We start from the raw sequence: 24,932 nt of genomic DNA on the forward strand, positions 1-24,932 counted from the left end.
GATGTATTAATTCTATTCAGAGCTGTAGGTTGTGGGGTCTTTTTTATTTTCTTATAAGTGTATTCCCATCAGTGCTGGTGACATATATCAGCACCACAGAGTGAAATAACAGAAATAAAAATAGAATTTGAGGCCAGCACATGTTTGCTAAAGCACTGAAAGAGATGTCCTTAGCAATAAACAAGAAAATAAGAGGGTAGACCATGGCAGGATTTTGTGCATGTCCTCCAAACATGCACTGATGCTATAAAGCTGTACAAATGGAAATAATAAATGGAATGATTTTACCCCTAGGCTTGACTCCAATAACTGATAAAAAGTAAGAGGAGAGAAAAATCTGATGATCTGTGTTCTGGGGACTGAGGAACTGGCAAAAAGGTTATGACTGGTTTGACCCTGGGTACATTAGGAAATCAAGCTGAATGCAAGACCATTACAACACGATACTGAATGCTGATTATCCTTGTAGATAAGAACCAACCGGTTGAAGGCATGTTTGAAAGTAAGAATTAGATGCTTTGTACTTAATAGGTCAAAGCACTCTGAAAATGTTAAATCAACTTAGTGCTAGTTTAGTTGCTGTGCTTCTACTTCAAGGACATAAGGTTTGAAAAATGTAAATAAACCAACAAAATTCTTTCTATTATTGAAAAGTTAATGAAAATGGATCTTAATCTTTGCTCCTTCCCTCTTTACAATTTTTTTTTTTTTTTTTTGCAAACAAAGAGAAATCACTCCTGATATAAGAGAATTATTCCTGACCTTAAAACCAATGTTTTAGGCATCATTTACATGCTTTACACCAGATGTTGTAACTACAAGTTTTGATAACTTGGAAGCATAGGTTTTTGAATACAAATATATGACTGTGCTGGCTACTAAAGCTCAGGCAGGAGTACTGCTGAGACACATCACAAACTATTGAATCAGACCAGAGAACACAGTTAATTGCTCCTTAAGTAACTGAAAATCATATAAGGAAAGGGAAATATTGTTGAAAGGCCTGAACTTAACAGGCATTCTAGAAATTGCATACAAACAACATTTTCTACAAATGATAGGAAAGTTAACCTCTATAATTTTTTAACCTAGTCAAGTTCTGTAAAATACCCTTTAGAAGTGACATTGTTTCGGAAAGGAAGGGGAAAAATGTAAATAGGAAAATGCAAAACAAAAATCCTCAAAGAAGTCTTTGAGTAACATATACTTGGGGATAGCATTTCAATGCCAGTGAACCCAAACAATTTCAGCTCAAAATTAGAGCTTGTGGAAGAGGTCTAATTACAGTGGACCTAAAGAGTGCATTTCAGTGTACATGAATGCCACATTACAGGTTTGGCAATGAGATTTTTCATAAGAAAGACTGATCTTTAAAGCTGGTAGAGTGACAAGTGGCTCCCTATTTTTCCCTCTCCTTCACAGTATCTCTTTCAGCTAGGTTATTTTAATGATGATTTTTTTACTTTGTTTTCCCCTCATGGAAGATCTGATATGAGATTTCTGAAATACATCCCAATTCTGTTTCCCTTATATCAAAGTGAAACAATATAACACATATTTTTGTGTATTTTATATATATTGTGAATATATATATCGTGAAATATTTAACAAATAAGTAGCAAATTAAGAAGAGTTTATACAGCTTCCTTTCTCTGAAGGAATACAAAGAGCCAAAGACTTGACTCTACTTAGATCAAGTCAAGCTATCAGAAAACTGGGTAAGTCTGGAGGAAGTAATATACTCATCACCTTTGCATATTTTCTGTCCTTGTACATTCATTTGACTAAGTTACCAGAAAGCTTAGGAACCACTGAAGACAAGATTTTAGACAGGAAAATGTGGAAATCACTGTAGGAATAACTAAATATGAGTGCTCTTGACTGGAGAACAGACGTGAACTGGAATGCCACTGACTGAAGTGCTTGCAACCTCCTTAGAAATTACTTCAGTGATTTTTTTCATTACTATTGAAGAATAATTGTTCATTACTGCTGCCCTCTGTCCCAAAGTGCTGCATCATTCTAGAGTGCTCTGCTGAAGGGATACTTCCCCAGCATCCTAAACGTTTTTTAATGAGCAGATATGTAACGCATGCTATTATTTTTTCCTGATAATTCCTTGCACATTAATGTTTCTGAGGTGGTTTCTAGAAGATGGTTAAAATAAATTGTTCAAAAGAAACAAATCTAAGCCACCAGGGCAAGACAGACTAACAAATTTAGATGAAGAGCATGAAGCCAGCTTTACAGTTGCTTTATTTTGCCTTAGCAGCCAATATGCCCTTGACTAGATAGGGTCTAACCATCTAGTACAAATTCTTATACTTGCTGCTCCAGTGGGTTGAAGATGCTGGCTTCTACTATATGAGTCAGCAGTGTTTATCAATTTTAATATCGTGCCTCAGGAATATTGCCACTTACACTTTAATAAGACTTGGCTTGTCAATTCAAATCTTGTTTTTTTCCAATTTTAAACTCTCATAATGTTATAATTTATAGGGCTCCATGATAATTCATAAAACTATGCCTGTTGGTTCTTAGATAAACAGTTTAGGAAGATGTGGCTTTTTGTTCTTGCAATGAGCTGTTTTATTTGGCAGGTTTTATTTACTGTATTTAAAGGTGTAAAATTGAAAAGATTCTAAATGCAAATTCAGAAGTTCTTATTTGTATCACAATGGGCGTCTCAGTTGGAAAATGCTCCTGTAGACTCGATTCTGTAAAGATTTAATTCTTGTTGCAGATATGCCCTAGAAAATTCTTTGTATAATCATTTTTTAAAATCACACCTTTTCTAAGCCTACTCATGTGGGAAATAATCATGTTCTGATATAAACTGATACCTTAACTCATTGTGTCAGCACCTCCTAGTACTCATCAGAAGAGCTCTGTTTCCCACTATGTGCTCAGCCTCAGTATCATGACTCCTTGATACAGCCTTTGGTGTAGAATTTTGCAGGCAATGCACCATGAGAATTTGGGGGATTTGCAGTGCTGTTCTCAGCTTTGCATGGCCTTTAGCAACTTACTTGCCTCCTCTATGCTTTGAAGTTCATTGAGTGGAGACAATAAAACTTCTTCCTGCCCACCCTGCTCTATGTAGATGCCTTAAATTAGCAAGTGACTGGCCTGTTAGAAGCCTGAACTGAGTTCTTGAGCTGAACCTTGATTATTGGAGTGGTGGGGGTATGGTTTTTTGTTGTTGTTCTCTTACCTAGTGTTTTATCACCCCTGGTTTTTTTTGTTTCCCTGTTTTCTTGTCTGTAGCCCTTGCTATCTCTACATCTGCAAGTTACTCAACACACTTTTTTCTAATCCCTTCTGTGACCAAGGTACTTGTATCACTTCCAAAGTGATACTCCAGGTGCATAGATGATAACTGGTGGGTTAAAATCCTTATCAGCTATGAAAGAATAATTTGGGGAGGAGGTTTACTGTGAAGTATTAACCAGCAAAGGTCGGCTCAAAACATCTGCTTTTAGAAAATATTATTTCCAAAACATGTTGCTACTGTACTGACTGATAGAGAATACATACACTTCAATTGTTGGATATTACTGTCTGCATACGTAGGCTGACAGAATGTGGGAAAACAGCAGAAGCTCCAAGGATTTAATTTATAGTATATGCTACAGTTGTAAAATGTATTCTTGTTTTATGTGTTTAGTTTTCTCTAAACTGAAGTTTATGGAGAAAAAAATATAATGAATCCCTATATATCGCTTTCCTTTATTCCAAATTTATGGCTTTAACAATCTTCAGTGAGAAGCTGTTTATCTCAACTCTGTGCATTTTCACAGACAGGACTCATGTGGCTTCATTTATTTAATCTAGAATACTTTTGAAAGAAACACCAATTGCAGTTGTGAATATTCAGAAACATAGTGTGATTCGCTATAAAAGCAGGAAATTTTCTTTACTGTATGGTCTCTTGATCTTTCAATATTTTTACTCTTCCATGAATAAAGTAAACACATAGGTATAAAAAAAAAAGCCAAAGTGAGAAAATGAAGTGACTTTTTGTGCTTTTGTATGTGTGTGTGAATATATGCATGCACACGCTAATTTATTAAATACCAGGCATCAATATATATATAATGCTCTTACATTTACAGAGGATAACTTCAGTGGAGGTTCCTGACAATAAAACCTTAGTTGTGCAAGTTTTCTTCTGCAGACTTCTGTCATTTGCCATTCCTCAAGCTGCATTTTGGGTTCAACTAACAGTGTTTGGAGCATATTAAGTACTACACAGAAGTTAGACAAAAGAAGGGAGCTGCAATACCTCTAAGGGTATCTGTAATTCATAATTTCTTATAGGTGCTTTCCAGTTACATGCAGATTTATTGTTCTGACAGTATTGCTGAGGCAATTAATGACCTGGTCCATAATTTTAAGTTGAGCAGGTGACAGAGGTGACAGGCTGTGGGAAAAGGAAATTTGTGATAGCTTCTTAGAGGTGGGTTTAGGGTCTTTTGTTTGTTTGTTTGTTTTTCCACAATGCTCAGCAACTTGATGATCTTAAGTTTTCTTGGTTCAGTCAGCTCTTCCTCCTTTTCATGATCTTCATTCCAGTCCCATTGAAAGAAACTGTTTAAGTGACCTTTGTGATATTTACAGTGAAGATCAATATTGCCCTCCTCAGATACACATTAAGCATTGGTTCTATAAATTGGTCTGTTCCCTCTGGGCAGAACTGTTACATCTGAGCCCACGCAGAGCTGAACAGGCATTAATAGAGCACTGTATGGTCATTGCTGTCATGGCTATCTGCTGTTTCACAGATAACATCACAGTCTGATGTGGTGTGTAAATAGCTCCCTGGACTGAAAACAATATTCTACTGATCCAGCCTTCCAGCTCTTTCCTGATCCTAACTACTGTGCCGTGTTGTTTTGCTCCTAGAGGTTGAACTTTTGTTATATAACTGCTTATATTCTTAAATTTTCTGTCCTCATTTCTGTGCAAGGAACACTTACTATATGCAAGGAGCACTTGCATTCCTTCCTTCCTAAAGTTCCTCCCTTCAAACCCAACATATCCTGGAAATATATATTTCTGAGAGATTCAGACTTCTTCTTATCTACCTCCTTGTCTGTTTGTGCAGCCAGCAGCTCAGCCCCATGCAGCCACTCAGTCACTACACCCAGCCGCAGTGGGATGGGGGAGACAGTCAGGAAAAAACTCATGGGTTGAGATAAAGACACTTTAATAGGTAAAGCAAAGCTGTGTGCACACACAAAGCAAAACAAGGAATTCATTCACCAATTCCCGTTGGCAGGTGGGTGTTCAGCCATCCCCAGGAAAGCAGGGCTCCATCAAGCATAATGGTTACTTGGGAAGACAAGTGCCATAACTCTGAAATCCCGCCCCCCCCTTCCTCTTCCTTCCCCCAGCTTTTGTTGCTGAACACAACGCCACATGGTGTGGAATATCCCTTTGCTCAGCTGGGGTCAGCTGTCCCAACTCTGTCCCCTCCCAACTTCTTGTGCATCCCCAGCCTACTCACTGAGGGGGGAGAGTGAGAAATGACTCTGTGTAAGTCCTGCTCAGCACTAGCTAAAACATCTCTCTGTTATCAACACTGTTCTTGTCACAGATTCAAAACATAGCACCATACAAGCTATTACGAAGAAAGTTAACTCTAGCCCAGAGAAAAGCAGTGCAGATAGTTGAATAAACTCTATGATCTATATCACAAGAACAGTAAGGGGATGTGTCCTTTAAGAGCAATGGATAAAATTGCTTAGGATGGCCAGAATTTGAAGTAGTTCCTGGTAGAGTGGTCCAGAGGAACTGCAACAGCAGAAAGCATGTCTCTGAGCTCCACTGCCAAGCAAACATCTCCTGCCTTGGCTCTTGGCTAGATTATGGCTGTTAGGTCACTTCTAGCTCCCTTGTACAGACCAAACACCTCGGCTATGTGTTTGTCTGTCCTGATCTAGTGAGTCTTTAGGAGACTCTGTCTTAAGTGTGAAGGCCTTGACCTATGGTAATGTTTTACCACATAGTAAACCCAGTGTTTTGTGATACTACTTGTCCACTGTTTTCCCTTGTGATTTACCCATAGAGATTCACACGGCCCATTTTAATGGTCTAAGTATGTCTAAGTGGCTCCCAACCTCCCCTTCATGCCTGACTGTGCATCTATCACAATGAGGCCTAAATGAACTGTGACTGTCAGTAGCAACATGGAATTTTTTAGTAGCAGTGTATAGTCCAGCTGATCGCTAATCAAACCCACAGCCTGTTCTACTCCTGTAGATAAGTGCAGAACGGCAGCAGTTAGCTGTAGCTATGAATTTTGATCAGAGTAAACACTGAGGGCTCATTTGTTATTGAGGTAAGTGAGAGTATGGCAACAGGCGATGATGGAGGAAAGCAGGGCTGTGTGCTGCTAAGGAATGAGACAGTCAAATAATGTTTCACTTCAGAAATTTTCAGACATGAAATATATCTATGAGGGTGTACAAGGCTGCTATATAGCAAGTGTCTGGCATTATCTGGTAGCACTTGGAATGTGTTGGTACTAGGTAACTGAATGTCTGTGCCTACACTATTCAAATAAATCTTTTAGGCAATGCCTCTCATAAAATTTAGAGGAAATTTCGGTGAAAGACATAGGGCTTGTACAAATTCTGATGTTCTATCTAGCACATTGGCAAGGTCTATCAAAAGCAAGTGATCTCTCCACCTTCTATCATGTTTATTTTATTAGTTTGCTCACCTGCTTATGGTAAAGATATGCTAAAAGAAGGCACAGGGACACAGGTGAGACTGCATTTGAAACACAAGTGACAGTCAAGATCTGGATTACATTGCTAACTGGCAAGTTCCTAAATATTGCAGAAAAAAATATTCTGTAACTTCTAGGACCTTCATTTTTTCATCTTCAAGCAGCTCTCAGTTTTACAGCAAAGGACGTCTTGTGATACTTAAGGAATATTAAGATAATTGGAAAAGATACTCTTTTGTTGACTATTTGCACTGTACAGTATTTCTAAGGCCCCAGTCAGCTAATACTTTACTACATTTTAACAAAAAGTTGGTCCCTGCCTCTAAAGCTTTACAAAGTCTGTTAAAAGAATACAGTGGCATTGCAAAGTCAGGGCTCAGAAATTGAAGTGCAGCTGCCAATGCTGCCCATGCAGCTTACATCCAACTCCTTGGTCTGTAAGAATTATGGCATGCCATTCCCTACTTTCCCTACTCCCCAAAAGCCACTGCCTCATCTAGTACTTAAGATCTTGATGAGTGCTATATGGAGAACTAATGCCATTAACTGTAGATCATCTGCCTTGTTTGTGCTCCTATTTAGAAGTTTGTTTGACATCCCATATGCACGATTTTAATGCCTCCAATTGCACAACTACCTTGGGTATGATGTATACATAGATCCTCTTAGAAGTGTTCAAAGATAAGTTCATCAGAGTTTTTACACTACTCAGATTCTGCCATGATTGAACAGCACGTAACTAACCATGTACAATTTAACAATTCTGCCAGCATTTTGTTGGAGTGCCAGGCTAACACAAAATAGACTGACTGTCCAATGAGCAGGTGCTGCATGGAATAAAAGTTTTGGCACCAGCATTGCACAACGAACACTTTTACCATTATGAAATATATTTATGTATCAAGTTTTATCTGCTTGGTATTTATTTTTGGTTTTATATTTGTATGTATTAATAGGCCATTTAGGTGCCAAGAGACCAGATGCGGAGTTTACAGAGTTATGTTCGGTAACTTACTGAAGGCCTGTCAGTGAAAAGGAGATTTATATTTTAAAGAAGGTGCACACAGATCCAAAAGATTTCTCAAAGATAGGCAATGTTTGGCAGAGATTTTAAGATTAGCACTGATATGGTGTTTCTGTAGCATGGTTTTATGAATCAGGCATTAAGTGCTTTAGGTAGTGACCAACTTTATATTGAAAGGGGTTCACCAACATTGAAGTTAATTTTGTTCACACTGTCACTGAGTGGAGTACTGAGCAAAGCAGAAAAATTAGATATTTGATTTTATTGGAAGTAAATGTTTTCATATTTGTATGGAGGAATTGCAAAAATATGCCAGAACTAATATGCATAAACCTATTTTATAAAATGGCTTACTATTTTATTAAAATAATACAGATACACACACCCCAACTTTACAAAATATTTTATAAAATAATAAGCAACAGGTGTTATTCTGGGAAACATATTCTCATGTTTTATACAGTATTGTTCTGGATGTAGTTCATTCTCAATCACTGGGCCTCTGACAGTATTTTCAGTACCACAGTAGATAATAGCTCTCAAAATATGATGAAATTGTATTTTATGCAGCATTTCTTTTCAGATTTTATTTTCTGGATTTTGGTTCGTTTGGTTTTTTTGAGAACACAGTGCCCTTGCCAGTGAGATGGTATAGACGAAAACAACATTATTTTAAATCTCTCTAACTTAACAAGGCATCAGAGGCTGAGCTGACATTATCTCCAGTGGCTGATTACATTTCCTGCTGGTGGATTACTGTCAGGAGTGAGGGAAGAAGCTCTTGGTGGGATAGATAGAATCTACCAATCAGTTCTGCTGTAATTAATGTAGAATTTGCAGCAGAAAATCCAGACTGTCAGTGATGTGTTCAGTAACTCGTGCCAAAGCCCCTTTATCAATAATGCTTATCTTTGGAAGGGGCATAGTTAATTTCTTCAGTAGTCTGTAAATTATTACAGAACTTATGAATCTACTATAAAATCAATACAACTAATTGTAAATTAATAGATTTCTAAGTGTGAAGGAGCATGTAATAATGTAGATGAGTCCTTGAATGAGCATGCCAGCTCTGGTGTCGAGGTGGGAGCTTCCCACTGTTTTATGTGACATCTTCAAGTGTAAACACATTTCTTTTCCTTTCCCCAACTGATTTAGCCTGCTACCATAGCACGTAACGTTTCCATTAGCCTCCTACCGTTAAATCGTGGAGTAACTATAATCACAAAAACATCTGCAATGCAAGCAAACTAATAGAGCAGCAACTGTGGTCATAGCTTATCTCCATCTTACAGGCATTTTTTGTGAGTTCACCACAGTTGGTGCAGAAACAAATCCCTTTAAACTGAATCTAATGAAGGCGAATAAAAATGGATGGTTACAATACAGACTAAGGGTTTATAGATATTCTTGAGTACGCTTGCTAGAAAGAAAAACATTGTTTCTGTTGTTTTCCTTATGTGCATTACTTAGCAGCAAGGCAGCGTTCTTTGCGTTGATGCCTAGACTTCTCAGGATTGAAGTGGCAGAAAAGGAATAATCTGACTTCAGGATACTTCAGATTTTATTTAAAGTAAAATACATGTAGATGCTGACAGGTTTAGCTGTGTTACAGGCAGTAGAAGAGAAACAATTTTAGGGCAAGAAAAACTTTCCTGTTTATTGCTTGCACTGTTTTGGTTCTGGAGTAAAACAAACTGCATTTGCATATGTGCAATAGCCATAACTTTTTGTGATTCAGCATTCTTTTTAACTAGAATTTAATAGAAGATAGCTTTCATTGCATAGCATACTAAGCTTTTGTTTTTCTAAAATCCCAGTTTGGTGAAGCATGTAGATTTGAAGCTGAAGTGACTCTGAAGCTAGGTTAACTTTTACACACAAGTTTTTCTGATCTGGGATTTCAAGGTGTCCTTATCTTCCTCTGAGACTGAAGTCTGGAAACTTGGCAGAAAGCCATTTATGCCAAAGTCTTATCTTGCAGCACAGCTCGTCTCTTCTGGATACAGCTATACCTGTTAGTATTAATTGAATTTGATGGTAGCACTTCCAGTACCTAGGTGCCATGGTTTTGGTTCCTGGGTTTTTTTTTAAATAATAGAATCATGAATAGGGTGATGATATAAGGTCTCATAAAGAGTAGTCTATATGTTAAATATATGCAGTAATAGGACATTTTATGTAGGAGTAATATACACTGTGTCATTGGAGGGAAGATAGTGTCTTAAGCTTCATAATGAACTATTAGAACTAAAATGTGTAGAAAGTAGATGCTTTTGCTTTTTTGCTTTTTAAATTTTTTTTATTTTAATTAAAAGTGAAATATGAGGTTTTTCTAACAGCATGTTAGGTGACCTAACAGCAGGGTGACATGGAGGGGGAAAGCACAGCTCATGGTGTGGCACTGCCCAGGAGGAGCAGCAGCAGCAGAATTGTGAGATCATTCCTAGTTATATCAGATGCCACTCAATCATTCTGACAGCCACCCAAGTTAAACATTTTGGTATCTCTTTTCAGGATTGCTGCTTACAGTTTAGCGACTCTTAATGCTTACATACGTGTGTTAAAAGTCATCTGTTGTTCTGTGTTTCTAACTATCCTGTAGCATTAAGGTAGTGGTAGAAATAAGAGGTACCTTAGAAACAGTAACTGACCTGTGCTCAACATCCCCGGTCCTGGTTTGTCAAATGTATCGTGAATATGAATTTTCTTGTCCAAATATGAGCATTTGTTTAGGGCCCATTTTGAGTCCTTCCCTGCAGAGTGTCTGTTTGGGTGAAAGGACACAGAAAAGCAATGTCTTAACTATGGGTAATATGCAAACATTAAGTGAAAGGCTGAAGGGAAATGTATTTCTCAAACGGTCTTCATTTAGTTAGAGATGATATGAGTTTTAGAAAAAAATGAGATCTAACAAAGAGCTTTACATAGATTGACAGAGGGTTTTTTTGGTGTCATGTCGTCCCCATCATATTGTATCCCCCCTGCCCCTTACCATCCGTCCCTCTTTCATTGCCGTAAAAGAGGGGGGTAACAAGTGAAATCTGCTGAATGCTGGGTATGAGTACAAAACATCTACGGTGTGCCAGCATTGATCTGTCCTCTCATGCCCAGCCAGGAGGTCCTGGTGGAGGAGCAATCCACTATGGAGCTGCTGAGCAAGTACCCCTGTCTGCCAGGGGTCTGGCGAGGGAAAGCTCAGTCCCTCTGGACCAGGAGTGGCACATCATCAATTTTTCTCTGCAGAAATGCATGATGAGAGGGGTTCTGCAACTATGCTGCATGACACAGCCTTGTGCTAACTAGACGGCATCTCTATCTTCAAAATAATAGGAACATTCTTGCTGTGTTAAAAAAACAAAAAAAAGGTTGCACTTTAAATATATGTTGGAAGTGCACAACTGCATACAAACTATTTAAAATCCTCTGAGAATTAGAGGTTTATTATATAGTCAACTATCCTTTGTTTCTCCTTACAGGCTTTCAAAGTTCCTTACTTAAATGCACCACATCATGTTTTAAATGATTCAGACGATCGCTAGGATGGTAAATTTAGAAAAGGAGCAGTGAAGTTCAAAGGTGGTATCAACTGTAAATGAGGGGCTTTGTTCTTTTCCTTTTTCTCTCCCCCTAACCACTCTTTAAGTGTCCTTATGCATTAAGCATTTCACGTGGTTGAACAGTGGTGTGTTCTTATTCTCAAGCTATCCCTTCTTTGATAATACATGCTATTAATTAGAAAGGTTTTGAATGTCTGTATACACATTTACAGTGGAGACAATATGTTCTATGTTTTAAAATCTCATGTTTCAGTAACTTTCAGACACTACCTCGTTTCAGATTTCACTGAATTCGTATTTATTATCGCAATTTTTGCTTACAAAGCTAATGAATTATGGAGGACTTCTGATCTAACACCACTCCATTTATGAAGAACTATTTTATGCATACTGGATTAAATCCTATGCCAAATGTACAGTTGTTGGTTTTATAATAATGTATGAATTTAGTTTTCACTTGCTCTCGAGTAAGGCCACTTGAAATCAATCAATCTATTCAGAAGGGGTGGAGCTGCCTCAGGTGTGCCTTGACTGAGTGACCCTTTGGCTGTTGCTCCAGGGAGAAGGATTAATGCCAACGAAGCCCCAGGAGGGAGTGGGCAAGTGAGCTGGGGGGCTGGCCCCCTGGTCAGGGAATTGCCCAGAGCAGCCATTCTGTCCACCCCTGCTGGATGGGATTTGTCTCCCCACCTCAATTCTCCCTGTCACCCTAAATTATATATCTTTTTCCCAGTATTCTGAATTTCTGCACCATTTTGGATAAGAGGTATATTGATGATGATGTGTATTGATTAAATGCATGTGCTGGTTGTAGTACACATGCAGGCTACTGTAGTTTCTTATCCCTTGCAAAACAGCTCTTACTTTTTTTTTTTTTTTTTGTGGGAGGAGGGGGAAGAAGGGAGAGGCAAAACTGAATGAAGTAGAATTTCTTTCCCTTCCTTAGATGTCAGATCTGTAACACAGATTTACTGATATATTGTTTTCATCTTTTTTTTATTTTAGGTAAGTGGAAGCTTTCTCTTCATGGCTTGGGGACATGTTTAGTTGCTGTGGTAAGTGCTCTCCATCACATGAATATAGGGCTCAGCTTTGTGTAAATTAACATCGTAAGTTGGCTTCACAAGTGGCAGTGGATGGTTTCTAGAAGGCTACATATATATATACACACACACACTGTTTCTCTTACACAAGTTGTTGATATTTTTGAATAAGGAAGATGATCTGTCCTTGCAGATCTGCTCAGTTGTACAGCTTGCAGGTATCTTCACTCATTTTTATTCGTGTAACTGTGGTTTAGCATTAGTTATGTCGTTAGTCTTACGATACAGAAGCTTGTTAGCTGAATTGGTTTACCTGTGTTTCCGTTCTGGCTACTTGTTCTCCAAAGTTACTTGTTCTCCAAATTTCATGTGTTCTGTTATAGTAATAAATGCAGCAGCACAGTTCTGACTGTTAGTGGCTCAGACTTGGAGAAGTGTGGTCAGTAGTTTGAGAGAGGTGATTCTCCCCCTCTACTGTGCTCTTGTGGGACCCCACCTGCTGTACTGTGTTCAGCTCTGGGGCCCCTAACATAAGAAGGACATGGACTTGCTCGAGTGCATCCAGAGGAGGTCACAAAGATCATCGGGGGCTGGAGCACCTCCCTTATGAGGACAGGCTCAGAGAGTTGGGGTTGTTCAGCCTGGACAAGAGAAGGCTCGGGGACACCTTATAGTGGCCTTCCAGTACTTAAAGGGGGCCTACAGGAAAGATGAGGAGGGACTCTTCTTTATCAGGGAGTGTAGTGATAGGACAAGGCGTAATGGTTTTAAACTGAAAGAGGGCAGATTTACATTAGATATAAGGAAGAAATTCTTTACTGTGAGGGTGGTGAGACACTGGAACAGGCTGCCCAGAGAAGTGGTGGCTGCCCCCTCCCTGGAAGTGTTCAAGGCCAGGCTGGATGGGGCTTTGAGCAACCTGGTCTAGTGGAAGGTGTCCCTGCCCATGGCAGGGGAGTTGGGACTAGATGATCTCTGAGGTCCCTTCCAACCCAAACTTTTCTATGTTTATTGCTGTATGCATTTTTTAAATTGCAAATTATTTTCTAAATTGCATGTGTGTATGAAAGGGAAAAAAAAGCCAACAACAAACTACTGAACATCTAGCCATGAGTTTTTTTTCAGAGTAAAAATGAATTCTTGAATATTCTTTTGTGCACTAGGTGTTCCTGATATGCCATAACTGGGTGAAAGGGAAGGACAGCCTATGTTTTAGGAACTTGTTTTTTAGATGGTAGGGGGAGAATTTCTATTTGAGGCATGAAAATTCCACAGGTTTCTTTGCCTAAACTGGTGTATGATGAATGAGTCAGTCAACTGCAGGAGAGAGAAACCTCCTTTTGTGTTTCTGGCATTGTCCTGAGAATGGCAATCCATGTGTAATCTTCCTGTTGAAAGAACTGTGATCTCAGATTCTAGCATCATCTATTCAGTTGTGGCTTTGAAATGAAGTTTTATGACCCTGCCTGATTTTTGGTTTCTTTTGGAGGTGTTTGTGGGTTTTGTGACCATAAATCTTTATCCTATGTGGTTTTTGTTTATATATTGGATTAAAGAATGTATTACTTACGGCAGTAGTATTTTAAGCATATCCAGCATGCTTAGTCTTTGCTAACAGCATTATTTATATTGATGGTATTTCTGTGTGCAGGTAAAGAAGGTTATGCTAGTCTAGAATAGCTCTTCACTTCATTAAAATGGCTTTTTTTCAGTAATTTTTCTGAAAGCATATGTAGTTTGTATACTGTAACAGAAAAGTACAGTTTACCTTTTTAACCAAATGAAGTTGATTTATATTTATTGTGATTATCTTCTATTGCTTTATCGAAAAGATAACAACAGTGATACTTATTTTAATTTTTAAATAATAGGTTATTAAATGTGAATGTGATTGATATATAATATGTCCTGCTTCAGAATGATCATATGAAGGCTTGGCACAGTCCATCTACACTGGTGTGGCTATTTTCTGCAAAAAAAGGTCATTGTATAATTAGGCCTGTACTTGTAAAATTTGGGTTTTACTCAAGGCATTTGTGAATTAGCTGGAGGATACACAGTTGTAGGAGGTTTTTTTTGGCTTTAGTTTTTTGGATTGTCTAAGGGAAACATTTACGCAATACTATACTTAGATCAAAATTGGATATATATAGGTTTTTTTAAGGCTATAGATTATTGCAAATGCAGAGATAATACTGGGGTGAAGGAGAAGCTAGTACGACAGACGATCAGAGCACATGTGTGTGATTATGTACATATATAAATATATGAACTTTTTATTTAAAGATGTTGTCCAGTGATTCAAAAGTCTTCCAGTGCTTAAAGTAACTTTAAAAAAAAAAAAAAAAAAAAAAAAAAAAAAAAAAAAAACCAACCAACCAAACCTTTAATAACATATAAGTCTTATGTAGGTTGTATTCAAATTATTTTTTTAATAGGATTCAGTGACCTCATAAAGAATGTTTACTTTTTGTTTCAAAATTTTAAAATTTTCAATGAGGAAGTACTTATTTGCTTCAAATGTCCTTTTCCCTCACCTACTTTTTTTCACTGAAAGCTTGCTAAAAGATTTTAATTTTTTTTGAGGTCTTACCGAAAAAAAGAGATTAAATCTGTTGTCCAAAGAGATAGGTAGAAATATTCAAAATAACTAAAAAAATAATCCAATCACCCCTTACCAACACAAATAATATTTTATTGCCTGATGATGTAGAGTTGAAAACTGGCAACTCTAAGAAGTAGAAAATCTCCAAATGGAAGAACATTTCATGCCAAAGTTGAATAAAGAAACTCATGGAAATTGTCATCCCTGTTGCTTTAGTTGAGCATTGGCTCTGTGGTTAAAAAGACCAGAAACTATCATGCCAGCGATACCCATCACAATGCAGGAAGGAGTCTGGGGGTTGTGTGTGACATTATATACAAACTATCTGCTGATGAGTTGCCAGTGGTCTATGCATGAAGAAAACTGTGTGCTTGAGAAGTGTCAAGCCTAGTTACATATTATTTTTCAACTTTTAAATTTTATCTCTTTGGATAGAAACACTTAAAAATGAATTCCTGCAGACAAATAATTTTTTTCTTGAAGACAGCAGATTTTACTTTAGATACTACATCAAGGTTCATGCCCCATGCTGTTTCCAACCCTGTTATAGTTTTCTGTTAAAGAAACAGGACTAAAAAGATCAGAAAACAGGAAAATGAGAAGGTGAAGAAAGTCAGGTTTTGTCCTTATGTAGGCTTTTTCATACTTGTGTTTTGAACCCTTTTAAGAATGACAGAGGAACGCAAATCCAGATGTTGTTTGAAGAGCTGCCGCAAAGGAGGTTGGTCAGAGCAAATCACACCAGCGTCAGGGCAAACCTGTGCTGTGGCTTTTCATGACCATATACAGTCCAACAGCATGACAGCTGCACCCCTTTCAAGTGTTAGTAGTATACTGATATGCCTGTCTCCCCTTTTGCATTTGATTTGAGGGTGCTGGTTCTTGACACCTGAAGTTGTTCATTGTAAAAGCAGCAGTTTACAATTTGTCATAGTTTTCTTTTTTTTTTTTAATACCGCTTACCTCCAGTGATCCTAATCTGTACTCAACATCATTGTACAGGAAGCGTTTGTTTTTTAGTGGTGAAGGATAATCACAGTTTTTGTAGTACTTCAGCTATCTTCAAAATGTTAAGAACTGAATTTGGGATCAATGCAGATATTAAAAGTTTTCCAATTCATTTTGCAGCTCAGGATGCTTTCAAATTTCTGTAGCGTAACCTTAATAAAACAAAATAGTATTGTAGAAACTGGGAAGAGTAAGTCTTGAATCCTTTATACACAACAAACATTTTAATTAGCCTGGCTTTGCAGGTTTTCTTGGTCACTATTATTTTAGGTTGTAAATGTTTCCAGTGTCACTTTTCCATATTCAATCACTTGTTACATTCTTACTTATCAAGCTTAGTTTTATTTTCAGAAATCAAATAATGTCTTTTTAAAACCTTTAGCTTACAGCTTTTATTACCATGTTGCTTGTTCTCTTGCATTAGTAGCTAAGTCAAAGGCTACAGTAAAGACATTAAAACACCAAATAAAACAACTGCGCCTTTTGCTGCTGCCCAAAGGAGACACTATCCAAAATTTGTAAATGCTAAAAATCTTATGTTTCAAAGCAGTTATTTAAACAGTTGAAGTAATAAATGTTGGATTTGGTATTCATAACAATTACTGTAGACCTGTGAAGTTTGCTATGTATGTACGGGAGGGGAAAGCATTTCCACACAGCTCAGCAGGTTATTTCAGCTGAACGTGATTTTGAGGCATGCCTGGAGTGCATGTATTCCTAGGTAGATGAAGGCTATCATAAAGTTTCTCTGTCTGGCTAATGGAATAACTTTCCTTTCAGAAAGAATCCTGGGGTGGGGAATGTTTGGGGTTTTTTTGTGGTGATGTATTGTTTTGTTAATTTTTTTTTTCACTTGCTACATTTCTCAAATTATTTTTTAAAAACATTTTTGCTAGACTGTTTGTATATTTAGTAACAAAATTGATTTTTTAAAATATTTGATTCCAGAAAGTGCTTTTTTAAGCGTTTATCTTAAAGGGTAGATCACTGCATTTCAAGTTGTTTCATGATCAAGAATGAAATAAGTAAGATCTCAGTCTTCTGACAGTACAAGGTGCAAAAAACCCAACAACCCACCATATCTTGTCTTTGGAACAGATGTGAAATTTGCAATGACAGATTGGTTCTAATAAATTTACTTCCACTACATTAAGCTGTTAAGTAACATCTAACTTTGCTTTTCATGATTATACTATCGAGTTTTTTCTAAGCAGCCTCGTTAAGGTTATCTGTCAAAGAAACTTCAGCCTCCACTGCGAAAGACCCAGTGTCTTTCATTGAACTAAACCACTAAAATAATAATCTGAAGTTTTGAAACTGTATATGTGTGAACATATGTACGCATGTATGTGTAAACATGTACATAACAAAGCAGGTTTAGAATACCAATTTAGCTAGATTATACTTCACAATTTGTTGTTTTGATGATCAGAACTACATTACTTTTCTGAGATTGTACACGGACATTTTTGTATTGCATTGTGATCTCTTGTAGTCCATGACCTCACTTTTACCGTACTATGGTTTTGGTGGAATTAGTTTGAATCGCATTTCATAAAGCAAAAAACGCATTAATCGCATTAATTGAGAAGTCCAGTCCAGAGGGATTGTGGTCAGAAGCTTATCGTTATACTTTTTAGTCTATTAAATTTAATTTGAAAGGATTAATAATAAGCTTGTAGCTGCAGCTTTTTTTTTTTCCCTTTGGTTTCTTAATTTTAAAAGTGAGGGGTGAATTTGTATGGAAATAATCAGTATAGTCCCCAAAGACACACATGATCCTCCATAGCAGGATTTGTTTCTTTATGCTAGAGTGAGTAGAACCACTATGGGCAGCAATAATAGTGAGCTTCTGTGCAATACGGTTTCAGATTACTTGTTTTACTTGACTTGCTTAATGTCCCTTGTAGAAACCCAGTCTGCAGTAAGTTAGAGGTGACGCATTGTCTTGTTAAATTGGAACTTCTCAGATTTGACTGAGATCCTGTTGAGAATACTTAGGTCAATGTTTATCTTCCCTTATTTATGCCAGTCAAAGCAGGACACTGAAACTAAACATCTGCTAGTTTACCTGTTAATGGGGCAGTTGCCTAGCCTTAAACATTTTATGAAGTCTTAAACATCTTGATATTTTTGTGATTTTGCTATCAACTAGAGAGGACAAACTGAAAGTCAAATTATCTGGTGTTGTGTATCAAAATCAGATGCCAAAAAAGAATCATACTGTTGTTTATGGAGCAGAATACCTCCAGAGTATTTAATTGCCGTGAACATGCAAAAATTATCAATATCGTGGATTTCCACATAAATATTGATCTATGCATTTTACTACCATGAAATTTTTTTTTGAAACTAAGTGGAATTTATGAACTGCCACTGAAAACCATGGGGGTCTCTTTGAAAATTATTTATAAAATATTTAAGTGAAACATTTGTTATTTTGTGATTACTATTTGAATAAGTGCTTTCCTAATTATATGAAATACTGTTTTCTTCAGGGTTTGCCTGACAGAAAACAGTAAAATGCTATTTTATAGCTTGTTAGTAATGGCTTCTTTTCCTTTTATTTTTTTTATATTTTGCCAGCTGTGAGGATTTCTCTCTCATTCTTCTATATTCAGAAGATAATTTTTCCTTTATGGAAAAGAGATAGGAAGAGAAACTTGTAAATACCTGTAACACCACCAGAATGGAGTGACAGCAGAGGTGTTGTCAGCAAATTGTTTTGATGTTTATTTACAAATGTAATTAAGAACTGAAAAGATAATCTTAAAATAAAATCATGGGAGAGTCTTATGCATGGTAAAATCTGCTCTTTCATTACTGCACACTTTCAGTGCTCATTTACATTGTTATTTCCCGAAGTCCCTGCAACTGTTAAATTATGCAAATCAAGTTACCATAATATTCAGTGCCAAAATGTTTTATTTAATAGCAGTCATTAATTTATTTCTATAATCAAATCCACTAGGAAATCATTCTAAATGTATCATTTTGTTTTAAATAGGTCCCAGATCAGCAGAACGAAAACCTGTTGGGTCTTACATTCATGGGTTTTTTTCAACACATACATGACAATTCAGCAGTGATGCCCCCCTCTTTCCCTCCCGTTTACCCCATAATTTTGCATAATGGGAGAATCAAACAATATACTTAAATGTGACATAACCAGGTATTTTATAATGCAGTGAATAACTACTATTGTTAATGTTTCTGCTCAAAGAGGAGTGTTGTAAGAAAGAGAAGCAGACCTGAGAGAACTAGGGTAGCACCTCTGAGAGATGGTGAAGGCAATGCTAATGAGATTATAAAAGAAAAAGAGGATAAATTCTTGCATAGCTCCAGGTCTCTGATTCACGTGATCTTTAGAATAGAATACAAGGACATCCTGAATGCTGCAGTGAGATAAGTTCAAGCAGTTTCTGGATCTCCCCAAGAAAGTGACTTTTTTTTTTTCTAAGTCTTAGCAAATGGGGGACAGGGGGATTTCCTGTTGATTCATCCGTCTGCCATGTGTATTTCAAATGTGCTGTTTAGAGGAGGGAAATTTTGAGGCACATGATTTGGTTTACTGTGAGCACAAGGGGCATGATTATGGAGTTAGAGCTGCCCTAGGCTTTGGGAGGGCTAAATGTAATTTAAAGGTTCTGTGATCTAAAGTATTACTCGAGTAATATACACTGAATTTCTTTTTGTCAGAGGAAGATACTGCATTTGAAATCCTGAACTTTAGGTATAAAATATAAAATTTTATATGCACATATTTATAAGCAAAACCTGGGTACAGGGTAGATTTTCATTCCACTAAACTCTAAACCTTTGCACCCCCTGCCCCCATCCCAATACTCTTGTGCAGCTGTGGCAGGAAATTAATTTCAGTGCAGGACTGGAGATTGCAATCATCTCTCCTGTATCTGACACATTTTTACCTTGTTCCATTGCAGGGAAGTTCTGGCAACTTGTTTGAAAATGTGAGTGAAATATCTTTGCAGGGACAAGTAAGGTTAACTCTGCACCATTTAAAAGCCACAGGGAGCAGAATATCCTGTTGTCTTTGAGAATGTGCAAATGAGATTCTTGTCTAATTGAAAAATAGGACATTTCTGGGTTAATTGCTGGAGATGACCAATTATCCAAACACCTCCAATAAAAGAAGCACCACTACCCCTCTGCTGTCTTTCTTCAAAGAAATTATTATAATCTGTAATCCATAGCGTGCTCACCAGAAGACTACATGCTTCTTATTATATGATTCTTATTATCCAGCTTTGTGAATAACTGGTAAGATTGTCACCCAGCTGCCTTATTTGCCTTTTGAAATTAGATGGAGCAACAGTTCTGATGACAGTGCATTGGCTCAAACCTGTCAGTGTCCGTCTTAGTGACAAGTTACAGGTCCTTAAGCTCATGAAGTGATATGAAAAAATAGGTAGGTGGGCATCACCTCATATTTTCCTATCTTCCCTCTATGTGATTTAATCCAGCCCTAACCAGGCTAATTCCTTTCACATCCATTCTTCCTTCTCAGCTTCGCTTCTAGAAGTGTTGCTGTAGGAAGCAGAAGAATTAAAGGAGTGGAGAACCTGACTGTTGTTCATATGGGGTGAAGGGCAAAACAATGCTGTCCTGGTCTTATCATGCTTCCTCTCGCCCCTCCCCAGCCCCTCTCCTGCGTTTATAGGTTTCTTTATGTACTTATTTAACACATGTTTTTCATGCAACCCCAACATAAAATAAATAACATGATGGGGTGTATGTGTCTTTTGGCCTAGTTAATGGTACTTACCTCAGGTCACTTTGACTCTTCATATGTAAAATATCAGGACTTAAATGACATTAGAAGAATAAGTAGGTCTGGAGAATTCTGCTTATTTCTTTGATTTGAAAACTAGGAAGTTCTTAATACTGAATAAACAGTTTCATGCTCAGGACAGGTTTTTTTAATAATTATTTTCTGAATCAGTAACAAATTCAAAACAAGAATGGAACATAGAAAAAAGATATTAATACTAGACAAAATAATGTAAACTGCCTTTGATTAATCTCCCATATATTGATGTTACATTGTGACAGAATTAAATATTCCATTTATTTTTAACTAAAATAAAACAATAAACAAAAGCAGCAAGCAAAATTGGTGGCTGTCTTTTCTTTTTCCCTTCCTCTTGACTTTGTTCTTGGCAGATTCCCCATCTGTGATTATATATTCCTGCATTCCCAAGATACAAAGCTCTCTGCTGAATCTCAATGACAAGGAAAAGTCTCAGCAGGTTTATTGTTTAGTGATCTGACCTTTCCTCTGTCAACTTGTTTACTTACAAACAGTTCTGCATCTTTGATTCAACCTACAGTTTACTGAAAAGCAAGAAACAAAACTGCTGAGTCTGCCTCTCTACTTCTATGGTCTGTAATTTCTGTTGTGGAATAATAGTTTGGAAGACTAAAGGGAGTAATTTTTTTTTCTTTTTTTCAGAGCTCAGTATCTCAAACTTGGAATTTTGTAGGCACTGTTTGCTTTCTTGAAATGCTGTTTGCCTCACTGCAGTGTCAGATATTAGTTGGATCAAATGGAGGCAACCAGCTGCTAACACTTTAACTCCTGTCGCTTTTACATAGAGATAAAATGAAGCAGGTAAAATGCCAGTTCACCAGTCCTAGGCTTTTTCCAGTTTCCTGTTGATTTTTTTGAAGGTGATCTAGAGATACAAACTCACTTGTGTGAGAGCAGCCACTTGTGAGGGAAGTGGGGTTGTGGGCTTGAGAAATGAGGGAAGCCTATGTCAAACCTCTTGGCGACTCACCTGTCAGCCTGAGCCTTACTTTCAGGAATAAGAGTTTCCATCTAGGTTGCCCTTCCCCCTCACCATGTTTTTATCTGTCCCCAGTGACTAGACTCATCTAAGCTAAACTGGATCTACCTAATCTACTTACCTCTAGCGCTTCATGTGAGCATACATGATTTTTTCTGTCGGTTTTGCTGGTCATGGAAAATGTGTAGGTATTGGTTGTTTTTTTTTAATCATAACAACATGGTAGAGACTGAATTGGCACATACAAGTGGTTTTTTTAGATCTAACCAGACTTCCATAGCTGGAGACTGTCCAAAGCTCAGGAAGTGCATCTCCTTTTATTAGGATATTTATTCTTGTCACTGCATGCCCTGTAAAACAACCTTGACTTTTCTGCCCCTCCTTCTCCTTTCAGGATTTGGTTGTACTGATGAGTATTTTTTTTAAGGTAATAGGACATTGACTTAGAGGGTGTTTAGACAGAGAAATGTTTGTATAAACTAACTACCACTTCAGTCATCTTTCATAGCTGTCCCTAGGCTTCTCTTCCCCCAGATTTCCATCTAGAAGAGCCTGTCTCTCCTCATGGCTTGGAAGGATGCTTGGGGACCTTCGCATTGCTTGGCAAGTGCTGGACTCTCTGGGGGTGCCCAGAGTGGCAAGGTGGGCTTTTCTGCCAGCACTCAGTGAAGACAGCTGGTAGTGAGGATTTTTTTGGGAGTTCAGAAATTACTTCCCTGCTCATTTGCTGCACCTGTTACCAATTAGCATTATCTACAGATAATGTGTTACTTACTCATTAAAGCCCAGATTCTTGAAGTTATTTATGTGGCCGACTTCTGTGGATTTCAGTATGGAAAACTTGAATAAATTTTGTGGAAGATATAAGTGACTTCTCAAACTTCACAAACATCTACAACCATTTTGTGCTCAGCTTCATTTCCTTGATAGCTATCTGCTATGCTGCTGCACACTCGTACATGTAGAAAACGGATAAGGAAGCTTAAAATGTATTTTTCAGATTGGTTGCTTGTAAGTTATTTCCATCAAGAAGATGGTGGGTAAGAGATTTCTTTTTTTTCCTAAGCATGTGGTGTGAAGCACCTGAAGGTGTGCAAATTAAAATTAATACTTGCTTTTTTTACTGGCAACTTTTACTGGTTTGTATCCTGCTTTATTGATTTTGATCATCAGAGATGTTTGTGTATCTACTTCTCCTGAGTTTATTTTTACCAAGATATGATTAATTTGTGTGGAAGAAGTAGTAAATTATTTGAATGTCCCTGCTTATCTGCAAAGATTGTTGTTCAAAGTGTACAAAGGATCAGTGTCAGAGATGTTTAGTACCTTTTAATGACACCAGCTTCAAGTGCCAACTTTGAAGTCATTAGTCCCTGTCTTTGGAGATATCCACGTGAAATTTCAAAGTGGTTCAGTCAACAAATTTATAAGATTTTTTTTTTTAAGAGTACGATGAAATCTTGTGTAACTTGACAAGACAATCAATGTGAAAAGAATGTTGACTAAAAAGGACTAAGATATCTAACTAACCTTATTCTAAGTCATATGACTTAGAATAAATCTGCTTGAAACTATGCTGCCTCTTCTGATTTCAGTGAAGTAAAGATTCGGTCCTAAAAAAGGTTCTTGTGAATGCATTTGCTGGATGAGGCTGAAGCCTGACTATTGAACTAGTTCTTGCCTGCCACAGGACTGTACTCAAAAAGAGATGGGAAAACTAGTATATTTGTAGGATACAAATGTACAAGGTTGTCTGCTCTTTTTGCTGACAAATTAAATTTGTTTGTTTTCAAGTGTTAATTATTAATAAGTAATAGATCTGTATTTCTAATGGAGTGTAACTATGTACAAGTGAAGTGATTTCAGATTAAATGTCTTTGACAGTCAGTGAGCAATGCATTCTTAAAATAATCTGAAGACCATAAAGAATATGTTGTATAAGTAAAATGTATGTCCTCTCTAATTATATAGAGAATTTGATTTGAGAAGGGATCAAAGTCCTAATTCTAGCCTTAGCAGCCTGCATAAGATTTCTGACCATGGAAGATAGCAGAGCCCTTTCCACACCGAATATGAATAAATGAATGATACTGGTAAACAGTAATAAAATAAACAGAAGAGGCTAGAAAGCATGTAATGCTAATGCTTTGAATATTACTTCCTTTTGCTTCCTAGGAGTTCTAGAAACTGCTCAGAAGGTTTATAAACTTTACTCCTGAGGGAAATGCTCTGACGAACAGAAATGCAACAACAGCTAGAATGAATATGTGTCTGTTTACATTTTGAGTTGTGTAGGAGTTATGTAAAAGCTGTGTATCCTCTCAGCCTGTCTGCTACCTAGCTAGTCAATGAAGAAGATGCCTGTTTGCTGAGATTCTTCCTATTCTGTGTTTTAAGTATCATAAAACCCTCAAACTCATTACTCTTTTCTAGTAAACGTTTTTCAAAAGACAGCCAAACATAGAAACAGCACAGCATTTTGACAAGAAGGTAATTTCTTTCCTGAATCAAAGATGTAGGCCTTTAGTCAGCTACATCATTGCTGCTAATAGACACCATCAGAAAACTGATAACAAAACTCATCTCCATTAAATTTATTTGCTCAGCAGACGCGTATCACTGAGAATGAAGTTGTATGCATACTTCACTCAGAAATCTAGCAAAATTGTCTTTGGTATGCTTTAGTCTTGCAGTCTATCACTTTATCACAGTCCAACTGAAGTGATAGCTGACTTAATCTTCTCTGTCAGACATTTATTTATATTTCTCACCAGGAAATGCATTGCATGTTTACAAAGCCACTGGAGAGAGTTGCAAAAAAAAAAAAAATAAAAATAAATTATTGTTTAGAAAAAGATTCATCAATCATTGATACGGATAACATTTTGTTTAAGTGTGATGAATGTGTATTTGTATAAGAAATGGGACATGCTGATGCTATTGCACATGCATTTTTGCAATTACTGTTGTGCTTTCTTCTAAGAAGCAAGTCTGTTGCAGATAAGTATCTTATTTTTGCCAAAGTGTGCTTTATAATGCCATGGGTACTTGATGCTCTAGTAATCCCCAAGACAACCAGAGAATCTGTTACACCATGAAGAATTGTCTCTGGAAACAGCAATAGATCCTAAAAACCTCACAGATGATTT

The 24,932-nt window shown here is 37.2% G+C and overlaps 1 protein-coding gene across 3 annotated transcripts in view; it reads left to right on the top strand.

Annotated features, from left to right (window-relative positions):
- The window catches only part of LOC141920991 (SAM and SH3 domain-containing protein 1-like), a 574,883-nt gene that overhangs the window by 249,150 nt on the left and 300,801 nt on the right, over positions 1-24,932 (top strand). Inside the window, exon 1 of one of the 3 annotated variants that reach the window (XM_074818716.1) lies at positions 12,328-12,372. The exons of the other annotated variants lie outside the window; for them this stretch is intronic. The gene's annotated coding sequence lies outside the window, so the exon portion shown is untranslated. Of the gene's footprint in view, positions 1-12,327; positions 12,373-24,932 lie in introns of those variants that run through there. 3 annotated transcript variants of the gene reach the window in all.

This window comes from Strix aluco, chromosome 3 (assembly GCF_031877795.1).
Source record: "Strix aluco isolate bStrAlu1 chromosome 3, bStrAlu1.hap1, whole genome shotgun sequence".
In the NCBI taxonomy this organism is placed as follows: Eukaryota; Metazoa; Chordata; class Aves; order Strigiformes; family Strigidae; genus Strix; species Strix aluco.